The following is a 15,047-nucleotide window of genomic DNA, read 5'->3' on the forward strand; positions in this document are numbered from 1 at the left end:
AAATGAAGTCTCCTAATTCTCAGTTGAACAGCTTAGTCTTGCACCAGGAAGAGGTGTTGGATTTCTCTACCTTGTGTCTCATTCCCTCACTTATTTCATTTCAGGTAGACAATTATGTGAGTCATTACCTGAGCATCAGTGTAGCAAAAGAGATAGAGATTTGGAGTTGTTTTATTCCCAAGCTAGCCCTGTACATTTCTGTCCCTTTCTGAAGTAGAAAAGTGAGTCAGGCTTTGCTGAATATGTCATAGTTTGGGAGAAGAGTGTGTAGAATCACCAAAAAATCACTTAAACCACAAGTAGAATACCATCAATTAACAACTTCATCTAACACAATGTAGCCAAGTGCACAGAATTATCTTGAAGAATTGAACACACCCATATCTGCTGTATTTTTTTCCTCAGAAGACTTTTGAGAACATCTGGATCTTGGAGTTCCAGTAGTTCAGAGAGAGAAGAAAAACGCATGGTAAGGTGCTTGTCCATGGGTTAACTGTCCTGCTCAGAATTGGTTTTGTGTGCTGTTTCCATTCCAATGTTTCGATGTTTTACCTGTCATCATTTTATTTTGACTTGTTGTGAAGAAAACTCGTGCATGGTTCTTTGGTTGATTATATGTTCCCGGTTTTCATGCTCTGAGCTAATTGTATTGATTTCTGTATCTCATCTTTCCTTCTGCTCAACTTTCTGTTTCATTCCCTTCAGCATTTACTAAAAGTTGCCTTACTTTTTAGGGATTGTGCATCATTACACCTATATGTGGATGTTTCTCTGGCTTATTCTGATTTACTGTGGGTTGTTTTCTAATACTTTTCTCTATCAAACAGCCTACCTTTGGGGCAGAAGTGCTGAAATAGCCAGCACCAAGGCAGTGGAGACTGGCAGATCTCAGAAGTTGAGGACACATTACTGTGCAGAGACAAATTCGGGAGAGCCAGGGCTGCACAAAGACATCTTGTCTCAAACAAATATGCAAACAAAAAAAGAGACAAAAAAAAGAGACAAGCAACACAGATCTTAACTACCCAAAAAATGTAGCCCTTAATTTTATAATACCTTGTGTATTTGTATACATGTGGAGATGATCTTCTCTACATGTAGATTTACATATAATGAGAGGAATATCTTACCTTGATGTTATTAATCTTCAAGTAGCTTTTACTAAAGAGTTCTTATGGGATCAAATTTAATACAGAACATAGTAGTCATTTATTCTTGGAGACAGATTTGTAACATGTAACATATTCAAGTAGAGGCTATATTCAATTTATAGTCTGTGAACTCTTACATGAGCTATAAAAGTGATTACCTTATGTAGTTTAGTTTTTCTCCCCATTTTGCCCCTTATACCAATTAGCAAAAAAGATAAAATATAATTTTTAAAAAGAATAACATTGTTTGACATTCGAATTTTCAACAATGGTTACATTAGGCTTTCGGGTCACAATGTAGTAATAACTGTAAATTGTAGATACCACAGAGTCACAGTAAATCCATGCAGAGGAAAGAATTTGCATCATTCCTGAGCAAACTTCAGCAGAGAACAGGACTGCCAAGATTTTACTGGACTCTGACTAACCTATTTGTCTCCCACTTGTTCCCAGGAGGTTAGTCTCCCACTACCAATAGAAGGTCCAAAAAAAGAAGAGGATACACAAGATCAGTTACAGAGGAACGATGGAAATATAACTGTTGGAAAAGTTCGGAGGTACAATGGAAATGAGTATGGCAAAGAATTGAGGGCCCATAAAGGAAATTAGCAATGCAATATGAAGTGATAAGATTTCTGATAAAGTCCTTTGTGCTGCCATTGAGAAATATCCACCTGAAGTTATTTGAAGTCTGTAACATTGTGCTGGGTTGGAGTTCAGCATCATGCATGCATTGCATGTTAAAGGACCACATGCCTAAGAATAGGAATGCATAGGTTTAACCTTTTCTCAAAGCTTGCTGTGTAGATAAAACAGCACAGCTAGAAAATGATGGTTGCCAAGCCATTCATCTGTATAATTTTTGTAAAGTGTCTCAATATTTCAGAGCTGTTTTTTTTAAAGTAATCTGTGCGGCAAATGATTTTAATATGTTGTTTTTGTGGGCACCTCACTTCCAGAAGATCCTGCTATACCACTCCTGGGCATATACCCAGAGGATTCCCCACCATGTAATAAGGATACATGCTCTACTATGTTCATAGCAGCCCTATTTATAATTGCCAGATGCTGGAAAGAACCCAGGTATCCCTCAACAGAAGAGTGGATACAAAAAATGTGGTATATCTACACAATGGAGTACTATTCAGCCATTAGAAACAATGAATTCATGAAATTCTTAGGCAAATGGATGGAGCTAGAGAACATCATACTAAGTGAGGTAACCCAGACTCAAAAGGTGAATCATGGTATGCACTCACTAATAAGTGGTTATTAACCTAGAAAACTGGAATACCCAAAACATAATCCACACATCAAATGAGATACAAGAAGAAAGCAGGAGTGGTCCCTGGTTCTGGAAAGACTCAGTGAAACAGTATTTGGCAAAACCAGAACGGGGAACTGGGAAGGGGTGGGAGGGAGGACAGGGGAAGAGAAGGGGGCTTACGGGACTTTCGGGGAGTGGGGGGGGGCTAGAAAAGGGGAAATCATTTGAAATGTAAATAAATTATATCAAATAAAAAAAAAGACAAAAAAAAAAAAAAAAAAAGGTGAATCATGGTATGCACTCACTAATAAGTGGATATTAACCTAGAAAACTGGAATCGCCAAAACATAATCCACACATCAAATGAGGTACAAGAAGAACGGAGGATTGGCCCCTTGTTCTGGAAAGACTCAGTGAAGCAGTATTCGGCAAAACCAGAACGGGGAAGTGGGAAGGGGTGGGTGGGAGGACAGGGGGAGAGAAGGGGGCTTACGGGACTTTCGGGGAGTGGGGGGCTAGAAAAGGGGAAATCATTTGAAATGTAAATAAAAAATATATCGAATTAAAGAAATCTAAAAAACAAAATAAATAAACAGACCCATAACCCCTAAAGAAATAGAAGGGGTCATAGATAGCCTTCCAACCAAAAAAAGCACAGGACCAGATGGGTTCAGTGCATAATTCTATCAGACCTTCAAAGAAGACTTAACACCAATACTCTTCAAACTTTTCCACAAAATAGAAACAGAAGGAACACTACCCAACTCCTTCTTCGAAGCCACTATTACACTGATATCAAAACCACACAAAGATCCAACTAAGAAAGAGAATTTCAGGCCAATTTCCCTTATGAATATTGATGCAAAAATACTAAATAAAATTCTTGCCCACCGAATCCAAGAACACATCAAAACAATCATCCACCATGATCAAGTAGGCTTCATCGCAGGGATGGAGGGATGGTTCAATATCAGGAAATCCATAAATGCTATCCACTGCATAAACAAACTCAAAGGAAAAAAACATACGATCATTTCATTAGATGCTGAAAAAGCATTTGACAAAATTCAGCATCCTTTCATGCTAAAACTCTTGGAAAGGACAGGAATCCAAGGCCCATATCTAAACATAGTAAAAGCAATATACAGCAAACTGGTAGCCCACATCAAATGAAATGGAGAGAAACTTGAAGCAATCCCACTAAAATCAGGGACTAGACAAGACTGCCCCCTCTCTCCATATCTTTTCAATATAGTTCTTGAAGTCCTAGCTAGAGCAATTAGACAACAGAAGGAAATCAAAGGGATACAAATTGGAAAGGAAGAAGTCAAACTATCACTATTTGCAGATGATATGATCGTATACTTAAGTGACCCTAAAAACTCTACTAGAGAACTCCTACAGCTGATAAACAACTTCAGCAAAGTGGCTGGCTACAAAATCAATGCAAGCAAATCAGTAGCCTTTATATATTCAAAGGATAAGCAGACTGAGAAAGAAATTAGGGAAATGACCCCCTTCACAATAGCTACAAACAGCATAAAGTATCTTGGTGTGACTCTAACTAAATAAGTGAAAGACCTATATGACAAGAACTTCAGATCCCTGAAGAAGGAAATCGAAGAAGATCTCAGAAAATGGAAAAATCTTCCATGCTCGTGGATTGGCAGGATTAATATAGTTAAAATGGCCATCTTGCCAAAGGCAATCTACAGATTCAATGCTATCCCCATAAAAATCCCAACCCAGCTCCTCATAGAGGTAGAAAGAACAATTCTCAAATTCATCTGGAATAACAAAAAACCCAGGATAGCTAAAACTATTCTCAACAGTAAAAGAACTTCAGGGGGATTCAGTATCCCAGACTTTAAACTACTACAGAGCAATAGTGATAAAAACTACATGGTATTGGTACAATATCAGGCAAGCGGATCAATGGAATAGGATTGAAGACCCAGAAATGAACCAACACACCTATGGTCACTTGGTCTTCCGACAAAGGAGCCTAAAGCATCCAGTGGAAAAAAGATAGTCTTTTCAACAAATGGTGCTGGTTTAATTGGAGGTCAGCATGCAGAAGAATGTGCATTGGTCCATTCTTATATCCTTGTACCAAGTTCAACTCCAAATGGATCAAGGACCTCCACATAAAACCTGACACACTGAAACTAATAAAAAAGAAACTGGGGAAGACCCTAGAGGACATGGGAACAGGGGAAAAGTTCCTGAATAGAACACCAATATCTTATGCTCTAAGATCAAGAATTGACAAATGGGACCTCATAAAACTACAAAGTTTCTGTAAGGCAAAGGACACCATCAAAAGGACAAAACGTCAACCAACAGACTGGGAAAGGATCTTCACCAACCCTAAATCCGACAGAGGGATAATATCTAATATATACAAAGAACTCAAGAAAGTAGAACCCAGAGATCCAAATAACCCCATTAAAAAATGGGGTACAGAGCTAAACAAAGAATTTTCACATGAAGAACTTTGGAGAGCTGAGAAACACCTTAAGAAATGTTCAACATCATTAATCATTAGGGAAATGCAAATCAAAACAACCCTGAGATTTCACCTCACACCAGTCAGAATGGCTAAAGTCAAAAACTCAGGAGACAGCAGGTGTTGGCGAGGATGTGGAGAAAGAGGAACACTCCTCCACTGCTGGTGGGATTGCAAGATGGTGCAACCACTTTGGAAATCAGTCTGGTGGTTCCTCAGAAAACTGGGCATGTCACTTCCTGAGGACCCTGTTATACCACTCCTGGGCATATATCCAGAGGATTCTTCAGCATGCAATAAGGACACATGTTCCACTATGTTCATAGCAGCCCTATTTGTAGTAGCCAGAAGCTGCAAAGAACCTAGGTGTCCTTCAACGGAGGAATGGATACAAAAAATGTGGTATATTTACACAATGGAGTACTATTCAGCCATTAGAAACAATGGATTCATGAAATTCTTAGACAAATGGATGGAGCTGGAGAACATCATACTAAGCGAGGTAACCCAGTCTCAAAAGATCAATCATGGTATGCACTCACTGATATGTGGATATTAGCCTAGAAACTTTGAATACCCAGGACATAATCCACAAATTAAATGATGTCCAAAAAGAATGGAGGAGTGGCCCCTGGTTCTGGAAAGACTCAGTGCAAGAGTATAGGGGAATACCAGAACAGGGAAGTGGGAAGGGGTGGATGGAAGAACAGGGGGATGGAAGAGGGCTTATGGGACTTGCGGGGAGTGGGAATCCAGAAAAGGGGAAATCATTTGAAATATAAATAAAAAATATATCAATTAAAAAAAAAGAAGGAAGAAACGTTAAGGAGCTGCCACGTGGACAGATAGTGAAACACTAGGAAAGCAGAGACGAAGCAGTGGAGGGTGGGAGCCAGGTGGGGAGAGCACAGGGGAGGGTGGGCAGATGGAGTGGACAAAAGACAGCATTCTAATGGCACATATGTATGAAGATGGTGAAACCCTTTGCTTCAAAATGAAACCTACAGAAATTGTTCAATGAGTTTGATGAGCATAACTATCATTTTGTTTAGGTTATTATATTAAAAATATAACTGAATCAACAAATTGAATGCTTTTAAAACAGTTTAGTGGCTTATATGTGCACATTCACAGGTGTGTGTATTCATATTTTGTATGTGTATATGATACATATGTGTACAAAATTATATATGACCTAAAAGACTTATTCCATGGTTTTCAAGACTAGCAAAAAGGTACTTTATCTGCTTCAAAAAAAAAAAAAAAAAAATATGTTGTTTTTGGAAGGAAACATGAAAATCCAAATCTAAAAGTTGACACAGAAGTTTATGTGAAGATAATAAAATAGAAACTTAAAAGTTAGATAGAATCATTCATGTAGAAGATGCATAGGCATATTGCACCTCACACATACGTGATGGTTTGCGCGCACACACACAAACACACACAAACACATACACACACACACATCAACACAAACACAGGAAACACACTCCTACCCACATGCATACATGCACACACATTACAAACACTTACCCCGCACACACACACACTAACACAGACACACACACACACACAAAACATACATACACACAAACACAAACCCATGAAAATGACATTAGTCTAGAAAAGAAAACTTTTGGACATACAAATGCAGATAAAGAGGTTTTGCACTTAACTTCATGGACTCATTTGTTCATCCAATTTTCTTATAGTAGTGGAAGAGAAGGATTATATATAGCATGTTATTTTATATCTCCAGGAGCCTGCTGAAAAATAACTATAAGTTCAATTTGATCCATTTCTTGAAATATGATCTGTGATTAATAATAAAATAATTAATAAAATTTATGAAATCATCATGGTTGTTAAACATAAAACATTGAACTCGTCATCATTTTTCATTTTTATACATTAGTTCACCAAAAGCACGTTGATTTCTTTTTTATGTATGTAGCACATTTTTTCTCTGGCCTTTGCATGCCTCCCATCCTGTCCAGAATTTCTGACATGTGTAGAAAATTTAGAGAAATAGGCCTCAAGTCTACCTGAACCCTGCCTCTTTCCATTCAATTAACATTATTTCTGAAATTAGGGAATGCTAAAGAGTAACTATTTAGAACATTTATAGCAGTATCAACGCCCCCTATTAATTAATCATCGAAGCCTCTCATTTCTGTACACTCTAAATTTAGTTAGAGAATACCAGGATGCATTTGAATTCTGTTCTTTTTATATGCACGTCTGAACTGAAAATGAAGATGCCTAATTCTCAGTTGAACAGCTTAGTCTTGCACCAGGAAGAGGTGTTGGATTTCTCTACCTTGGGTCTCATTCCCTCTCTTATTTCAGTTCAGGTAGAGAATTATGTGAGTCATTACCTGAGCATCAGTGTAGCAAAAGAGATAGAGATTTGGAGTTGTTTTATTCCCAAGATAGCCCTGTACATTGCTGTCCCTTTCAGAAGTAGAACAGTGAGTCAGGCTTTGCTGAATATGTCATAGTTTGGGAGAAGAGTGTGTAGAATCACCAAAAAATCACTTAAACCACAAGTAGAATACCATCAATTAACAACTTCATCTAACACAATGTAGCCAAGTGCACAGATTTATCTTGAAGAATTGAACACACCCATATCTGCTGTATTTTTTTCCTCAGAAGACTTTTCAGAACATCTGGATCTTGGAGTTCCAGTAGTTCAGAGAGAGAAGAAAAACACATGGTAAGGTGCTTGTTCATGGGTTAACTGCCCTGCTCACACTTTTGTTTGTGTGCTGTTTCCATTCCAATGTTTCGATGTTTTACCTGTCATCATTTTATTTTGACTTGTTGTGAAGAAAACTCATGCATGGTTCTTTGGTTGATTATATGTTCCCGGTTTTCATGCTCTGAGCTAATTGTATTGATTTCTGTATCTCATCTTTCCTTGTGGTCAACTTTCTGTTTCATTTCCTTCAGCATTTACTAAAAGTTGCCTTACTTTTTAGGGATTGTGCATCATTGCGCCTATATGTGGATGCTTCTCTGGCTTATTCTGATTTACTGTGGGTTGTTTTCTAATACTTTTCTCTATCAAACAGCCTACCTTTGGGGCAGAAGTGCTGAAATAGCCAGCACCAAGGCAGCGGAGACTGGCAGATCTCTGAAGTTGAGGACACATTACTGTGCAGAGACAAATTCAGGAGAGCCAGGGCGGCACAAAGACATCTTGTCTCAAACAAATAGGCAAACAAACAAAGAGACAAACAACACAGCTCTTAACTACCCAAACAATGTAGCCCTTAAATTTATAATACCTTGTGTATTTGTATACATGTGGAGATGATCTTCTCTACATGTAGATTTACATATGATGAGAGGAATATCTTATCTTGATGTTATTAATCATCAAGTAGCTTTTCCTAAAGAGTTCTTATGGGATCAAATTTAATACAGAACATAGTAGTCATTTATTCTTGGAGACAGATTTGTAACATGTAACATATTCAAGTAGAGGCTATATTCAATTTATAGTCTGTGAACTCTTACATGAGATATAAAAGTGATTACCTTATGTAGTTTAGTTTTTCTCCCCATTTTGCCCCTTATACCAATTAGCAAAAAAGATAAAATATAATTTTTAAAAAGAATAACATTGTTTGACATTCGAATTTTCAACAATGGTTACATTAGGCTTTCGGGTCACAATATAGTAATAACTGTAAATTGTAGATACCACAGAGTCACAGTAAATCCATGCAGAGGAAAGAATTTGCATCATTCCTGAGCAAACTTCAGCAGAGAACAGGACTGCCAAGATTTTACTGGACCCTGACTAACCTATTTGTCTCCCACTTGTTCCCAGGAGGTTAGTCTCCCACTACCAAAAGAAGCTCCAAAAAAAGAGGAGGAGACGCAAGATCAGTTACAGAGGAACGATGGAAATATAACTGTTGGAAAAGTTCGGAGGTACAATGGAAAGGAGTATGGCAAAGAATTGAGGGCCCATAAAGGAAATTAGCAATGCAATATGAAGTGATAAGATTTTTGGTAAAGTCCTTTGTGCTGCCATTGAGAAATATCCACCTGAAGGTATTTGAAGTCTGTTACATTGTGCTGGGTTGGAGTTCAGCATCATGCATGCATTGCATTTTAAAGGACCACATGCCTAAGAGTAGGAATGCATAGGTTTAACCTTTTCTCAAAGCTTGCTGTGTAGATAAAACAGCACAGCTAGAAAATGATGGTTGCCAAGCCATTCATCTGTACAATTTTTGTAAAGTGTCTCAATATTTCAGAGCTGTTTTTTTAAAAGTAATCTGTGCGGGGAATGATTTTAATATGTTGTTTTTGGAAGGAAACATGAAAATCCAAATCTAAAAGTTGACACCGAAGTTGATGTGAAGATAATAAAATAGAGACTTAAAAGTTAGATAAAATCATTCATGTAGAAGATGCATAGGCATATATGCACATCACACACACGTGAGGGCTTGCGTGCACACACACAAACACACACAAATACATACACACACACACATCAACACAAACACAGGAAACACACTCCTACCCACATGCATACATTCACACACATTACACACACATACCCCCCCCACACTCTAACACACGTACACACACACACACAAAAAAAAAACATACATACACCAAACACAAACACCTGAAAATGACATTAGTCTAGAAAAGAAAACTTTTGGACATACAAATGCAGATAAGAGGTTTTGCACTTAACTTCATGGACTCATTTGTTCATCCAATTTTCTTACAGTAGTGGAAGAGAAGGATTATATATAGCATGTTATTTTATACCTCCAGGAACCTGCTAACACAATAACTATAAGTTCAACATGATCCATTTTTGAAATATGATCTGTGATTAATAATAAAATAATTAATAAAATTTACGAAATCATCATGGTTGTTAAACATAAAACATTGAACTCATCATCATTTTTCATTTTTATACGTTAATTCACCAAAAGCAGGTTGATTTCCTTTTTTATGTATGTAGCACATTTTTTCTCTGGCCTTTGCATGCCTCCGATCCTGTCCAGAATTTCTGCCCTGTGTAGAAAATTTAGCGAAATAGGCCTCAAGTCTACGTGAACCCTGCCTCTTTCCATTCAATTAACATTATTTCTGAAATTAGGGAATGCTAAAGAGTAACTATTTAGAACAATTATAGCAGTATCAACGCCCCCTATTAATTAATCATCGAAGCCTCTCATTTCTGCACACTCTAAATTTAGTTAGAGAATACCAGGATGCATTTGAATTCTGTTCTTTTTATATGCATGTCTGAACTAAAAATGAAGTCGCCTAATTCTCAGTTGAACAGCTTAGTCTTGCACCAGGAAGAGGTGTTGGATTTCTCTACCTTGTGTCTCATTCCCTCACTTATTTCAGTTCAGGTAGACAATTATGTGAGTCATTACCTGAGCATCAGTGTAGCAAAAGAGATAGAGATTTGGAGTTGTTTTATTCCCAAGCTAGCCCTGTACATTGCTGTCCCTTTCTGAAGTAGAACAGTGAGTCAGGCTTTGCTGAATATGTCATAGTTTGGGAGAAGAGTGTGTAGAATCACCAAAAAATCACTTAAACCACAAGTAGAATACCATCAATTAACAACTTCATCTAACACAATGTAGCCAAGTGCACAGAATTATCTTGAAGAATTGAACACACCCATATCTGCTGTATTTTTTTCCTCAGAAGACTTTTCAGGACATCTGGATCTTGGAGTTCCAGTAGTTCAGAGAGAGAAGATAAACACATGGTAAGGTGCTTGTTCATGGGTTAACTGTCCTGCTCAGAATTGTGTTTGTGTGCTGTTTCCATCCAATGTTTCGATATTTTACCTGTCATCATTTTATTTTGACTTGTTGTGAAGAAAACTCGTGCATGGTTCTTTGGTTGATTATATGTTCCCGGTTTTCATGCTCTGAGCTAATTATATTGATTTCTGTATCTCATCTTTCCTTGTGCTCAACTTTCTGTTTCATTTCCTTCAGCATTTACTAAAAGTTGCCTTACTTTTTAGGGATTTTGCATCATTGCACCTATATGTGGATGTTTCTCTGGATTATTCTGATTTACTGTGGGTTGTTTTCTAATACTTTTCTCTATCAAACAGCCTACCTTTGGGGCAGAAGTGCTGAAATAGCCAGCACCAAGGCAGAGGAGACTGGCAGCTCTCTGAAGTTGAGGGCACCTTACTGTGCAGAGACAAATTCAGGAGAGCCAGGGCTGCACAAAGACATCTTGTCTCAACCAAATAGGCAAACAAAAAAAGAGACAAACAACACAGCTCTTAACTACCCAAACAATGTAGCCCTTAATTTTATAATACCTTGTGAATTTGTATACATGTGGAGATGATCTTCTCTACATGTAGATTTGCATATGATGAGAGGAATATCTTACCTTGATGTTATTAATCATCAAGTAGCTTTTCCTAAAGAGTTCTTATGGGATCAAATTTAATACAGAACATAGTAGTCATTTATTCTTGGAGACAGATTTGTAACATGTAACATATTCAAGTAGAGGCTATATTCAATTTATAGTCTGTGAACTCTTACATGAGATATAAAAGTGATTACCTTATGTAGTTTAGTTTTTCTCCCCATTTTGCCCCTTATAGCAATTAGCAAAAAAGATAAAATATAATTTTTAAAAAGAATAATATAGTTTGACATACGAATTTTCAACAATGGTTACAGTAGTCTTTCGGGTCACAATATAGTAATAACTGTAAATTGTAGATACCACAGAGTCACAGTAAATCCATGCAGTGGAAAGAATTTGCATCATTCCTGAGCAAACTTCAGCAGACAACAGGACTGCCAAGATTTTACTGGACCCTCACTAACCTATTTGTCTCCCACTTGTTCCCAGGAGGTTAGTCTCCCACTACCCAAAGAAGCTCCAAAAAAAGAAGAGGAGACGCAAGATCAGTTACAGAGTAATGATGGAAATATAACTGTTGGAAAAGTTCGGAGGTACAATGGAAAGGAGTATGGCAAAGAATTGAGGGCCCATAAAGGAAATTAGCAATGCAATATGAAGTGATAAGATTTCTGATAAAGTCCTTTGTGCTGCCATTGAGAAATATCCACCTGAAGTTATTTGAAGTCTGTAACATTGTGCTGGGTTGGAGTTCAGCATCATGCATGCATTGCATGTTAAAGGACCACATGCCTAAGAATAGGAATGCATAGGTTTAACCTTTTCTCAAAGCTTGCTGTGTAGATAAAACAGCACAGCTAGAAAATGATGGTTGCCAAGCCATTCATCTGTACAATTTTTGTAAAGTGTCTCAATATTTCAGAGCTGTTTTTTTTAAAGTAATCTGTGCGGGGAATAATTTTAATATGTTGTTTTTGGAAGGAAACATGAAAATCCAAATCTAAAAGTTGACACAGAAGTTGATGTGAAGATAATAAAATAGAAAGTTAAAAGTTAGATAAAATCATTCATGTAGAAGATGCATAGGCATATATACACATCACACACACGTGAGGGCTTGCGCGCACACACACAAACACACACAAACACATACACACACACATCAACACAAACACAGGAAACACACTCCTACCCACATGCATACATTCACACACATTACACACACATACCCCCCCACACACACTAACACACACAGACACACACACACAAAAACATACATACACACAAACACGAACCAATGAAAATGACATTAGTCTAGAAAAGAAAACTTTGGACATAGAAATGCAGATGTAGAGGTTTTGCACTTAACTTCTTGGACTCATTTGTTCATCCAATTTTCTTACAGTAGTGGAAGAGAAAGATTATATTTAGCATGTTATTTTATACCTCCAGTAGCCTGCTGACAAAATAACTATAAGTTCAATATGATCCATTTCTTGAAATATGATCTGTGATTAATAAAATAATTAATGAAATTTATGAAATCATCAAAGTTGTTGTTAAACATAAAACATTGACCTCGTCATCATTTTTCATTTTTATATGGTAGTTCACCAAAAGCACGTTGATTTCTTTTTTATGTATGTAGCACATTTTTTCTCTGGCCTTTGCATGCCTCCCATCCTGTCCAGAATTTCTGCCCTGTGTAGAAAATTTAGAGAAATAGGCCTCAAGTGTACCTTAACCCTGCCTCTTTCCATTCAATTAACATTATTTCTGAAATTAGGGAATGCTAAAGAGGAACTATTCAGAACAATTATAGCAGTATCAACGCCCCCATTAATTAATCATCGAAGCCTCTCATTTCTGCACATTCTAAATTTAGTTAGAGAATACCAGGATCCATTTGAATTCTGTTCTTTTTATATGCATGTCTGAACTGAAAATGAAGTCGCCTAATTCTCAGTTGAACAGCTTAGTCTTGCACCAGAAAGAGGTGTTGGATTTCTCTACCTTGTGTCTCATTCCCTCACTTGTTTCAGTTCAGGTAGACAATGATGTGAGTCATTACCTGGGCATCAGTGTAGCAAAAGAGATGGAGATTTGGAGTTGTTTTATTCCCAAGCTAGTCCTGTACATTGCTGTCCCTTTCAGAAGTAGAACAGTGAGTGAGGCTTTGCTGAATATGTCATAGTTTGGGAGAAGAGTGTTTAGAATCACCAAAAAAATCACTTACACCAGAAGTAGAATACCATCAATTAACAACTTCATCTAACACAATGTAGCTAAGTGCACAAAATTATCTTGAAGAATTGAACACACCCATATCTGCTGTATTCTTTTCCTCAGAAGAGTTTCCAGGACATCTGGATCTAAGAGTTCCAGTAGTTCAGAAAGAGAAGATAAACACATGGTAAGGTGCTTGTTCATGGGTTAACTGTCCTGCTCAGAATTGTGTTTGTGTGCTGTTTCAATTCCAATGTTTCGATGTTTTACCTGTCATCAATTTATTTGGACTTGTTGTGAAGAAAACTCGTGAATGATTCTTTGATTGATTATATGTTCCCGGTTTTCATGCTTCTGAGCTAATTGTATTGATTTCTGTATCTCATCTTTCCTTGTGCTCAACATTCTGTTTCATTTCCTTCAGCATTTACTAAAAGTTGCCTTACTTTTTAGGGATTGTGCATCATTGCACCTATATGTGGATGTTTCTCTGGATTATTCTGATTTACTGTGGGTTGTTTTCTAATACTTTTCTCTGTCAAACAGCCTACCTTTGGGGCAGAAGTGCTGAAATAGCCAGCACCAAGGCAGAGGAGACTGGCAGATCTCTGAATTTGAGGACACCATACTGTGCAGAGACAAATTCAGCAGAGCCAGGGCTGCACAAAGACATCTTGTCTCAACCAAATAGGCAAACAAACAAAGAGACAAACAACACAGCTCTTAAGTACCCAAACAATGTAGCCCTTAATTTTATAGTACCTTATGTATTTGTATACATGTGGAGATGATCTTCTCTACATGTAGATTTACATATGATGAGAGGATTATCTTACCTTGATGTTATTAATCATCAAGTAGCTTTTCCTAAAGAGTTCTTATGGGATCAAATTTAATACAGAACATAGTAGTCATTTATTCTTGGAGACAGATTTGTAACATGTAACACATTCAAGTAGAGGCTATATTCAATTTATAGTCTGTGAACTCTTACATGAGTTACAAAAGTTATTACCTTATGTAGTTTAGTTTTTCTCCCCATTTTGCCCCTTATACCAATTAGCAAAAAAGATAAAATATAATTTTTAAAAAGAATAACATAGTTTGACATTCGAATTTTCAACAATGGTTACATTAGGCTTTCGGGTCACAATGTAGTAATAACTCTAAATTGTAGATACCACAGAGTCACAGAAAATCCATGCAGGGGAAAGAATTTACATCATTCCTGAGCAAACTTCAGCAGAGAACAGGACTGCCAAGATTTTACTGGACTCTGACTAACCTATTTGTCTCCCAATTGTTCCCAGGAGGTTAGTCTCCCACTACCCAAAGAAGCTCCAAAAAAAGAAGAGGAGACGCAAGATCAGTTACAGAGGAACGATGGAAATATAACTGTTGGAAAAGTTCGGAGGTACAATGGAAAGGAGTATGGCAAAGAATTGAGGGCCCATAAAGGAAATTAGCAATGCAATATGAAGTGATAAGA

General features: G+C 37.2%; 1 protein-coding gene across 1 annotated transcript in view; it reads left to right on the forward strand.

Annotated features, from left to right (window-relative positions):
* The window catches only part of LOC127664607 (ankyrin repeat domain-containing protein 26-like), a 503,453-nt gene that overhangs the window by 301,810 nt on the left and 186,596 nt on the right, over positions 1-15,047 (forward strand). The gene's annotated exons all lie outside the window — the stretch shown is intronic.

The sequence above is a fragment of the Apodemus sylvaticus genome, chromosome 14 (assembly GCF_947179515.1).
Source record: "Apodemus sylvaticus chromosome 14, mApoSyl1.1, whole genome shotgun sequence".
Taxonomy (NCBI): domain Eukaryota; kingdom Metazoa; phylum Chordata; class Mammalia; order Rodentia; family Muridae; genus Apodemus; species Apodemus sylvaticus.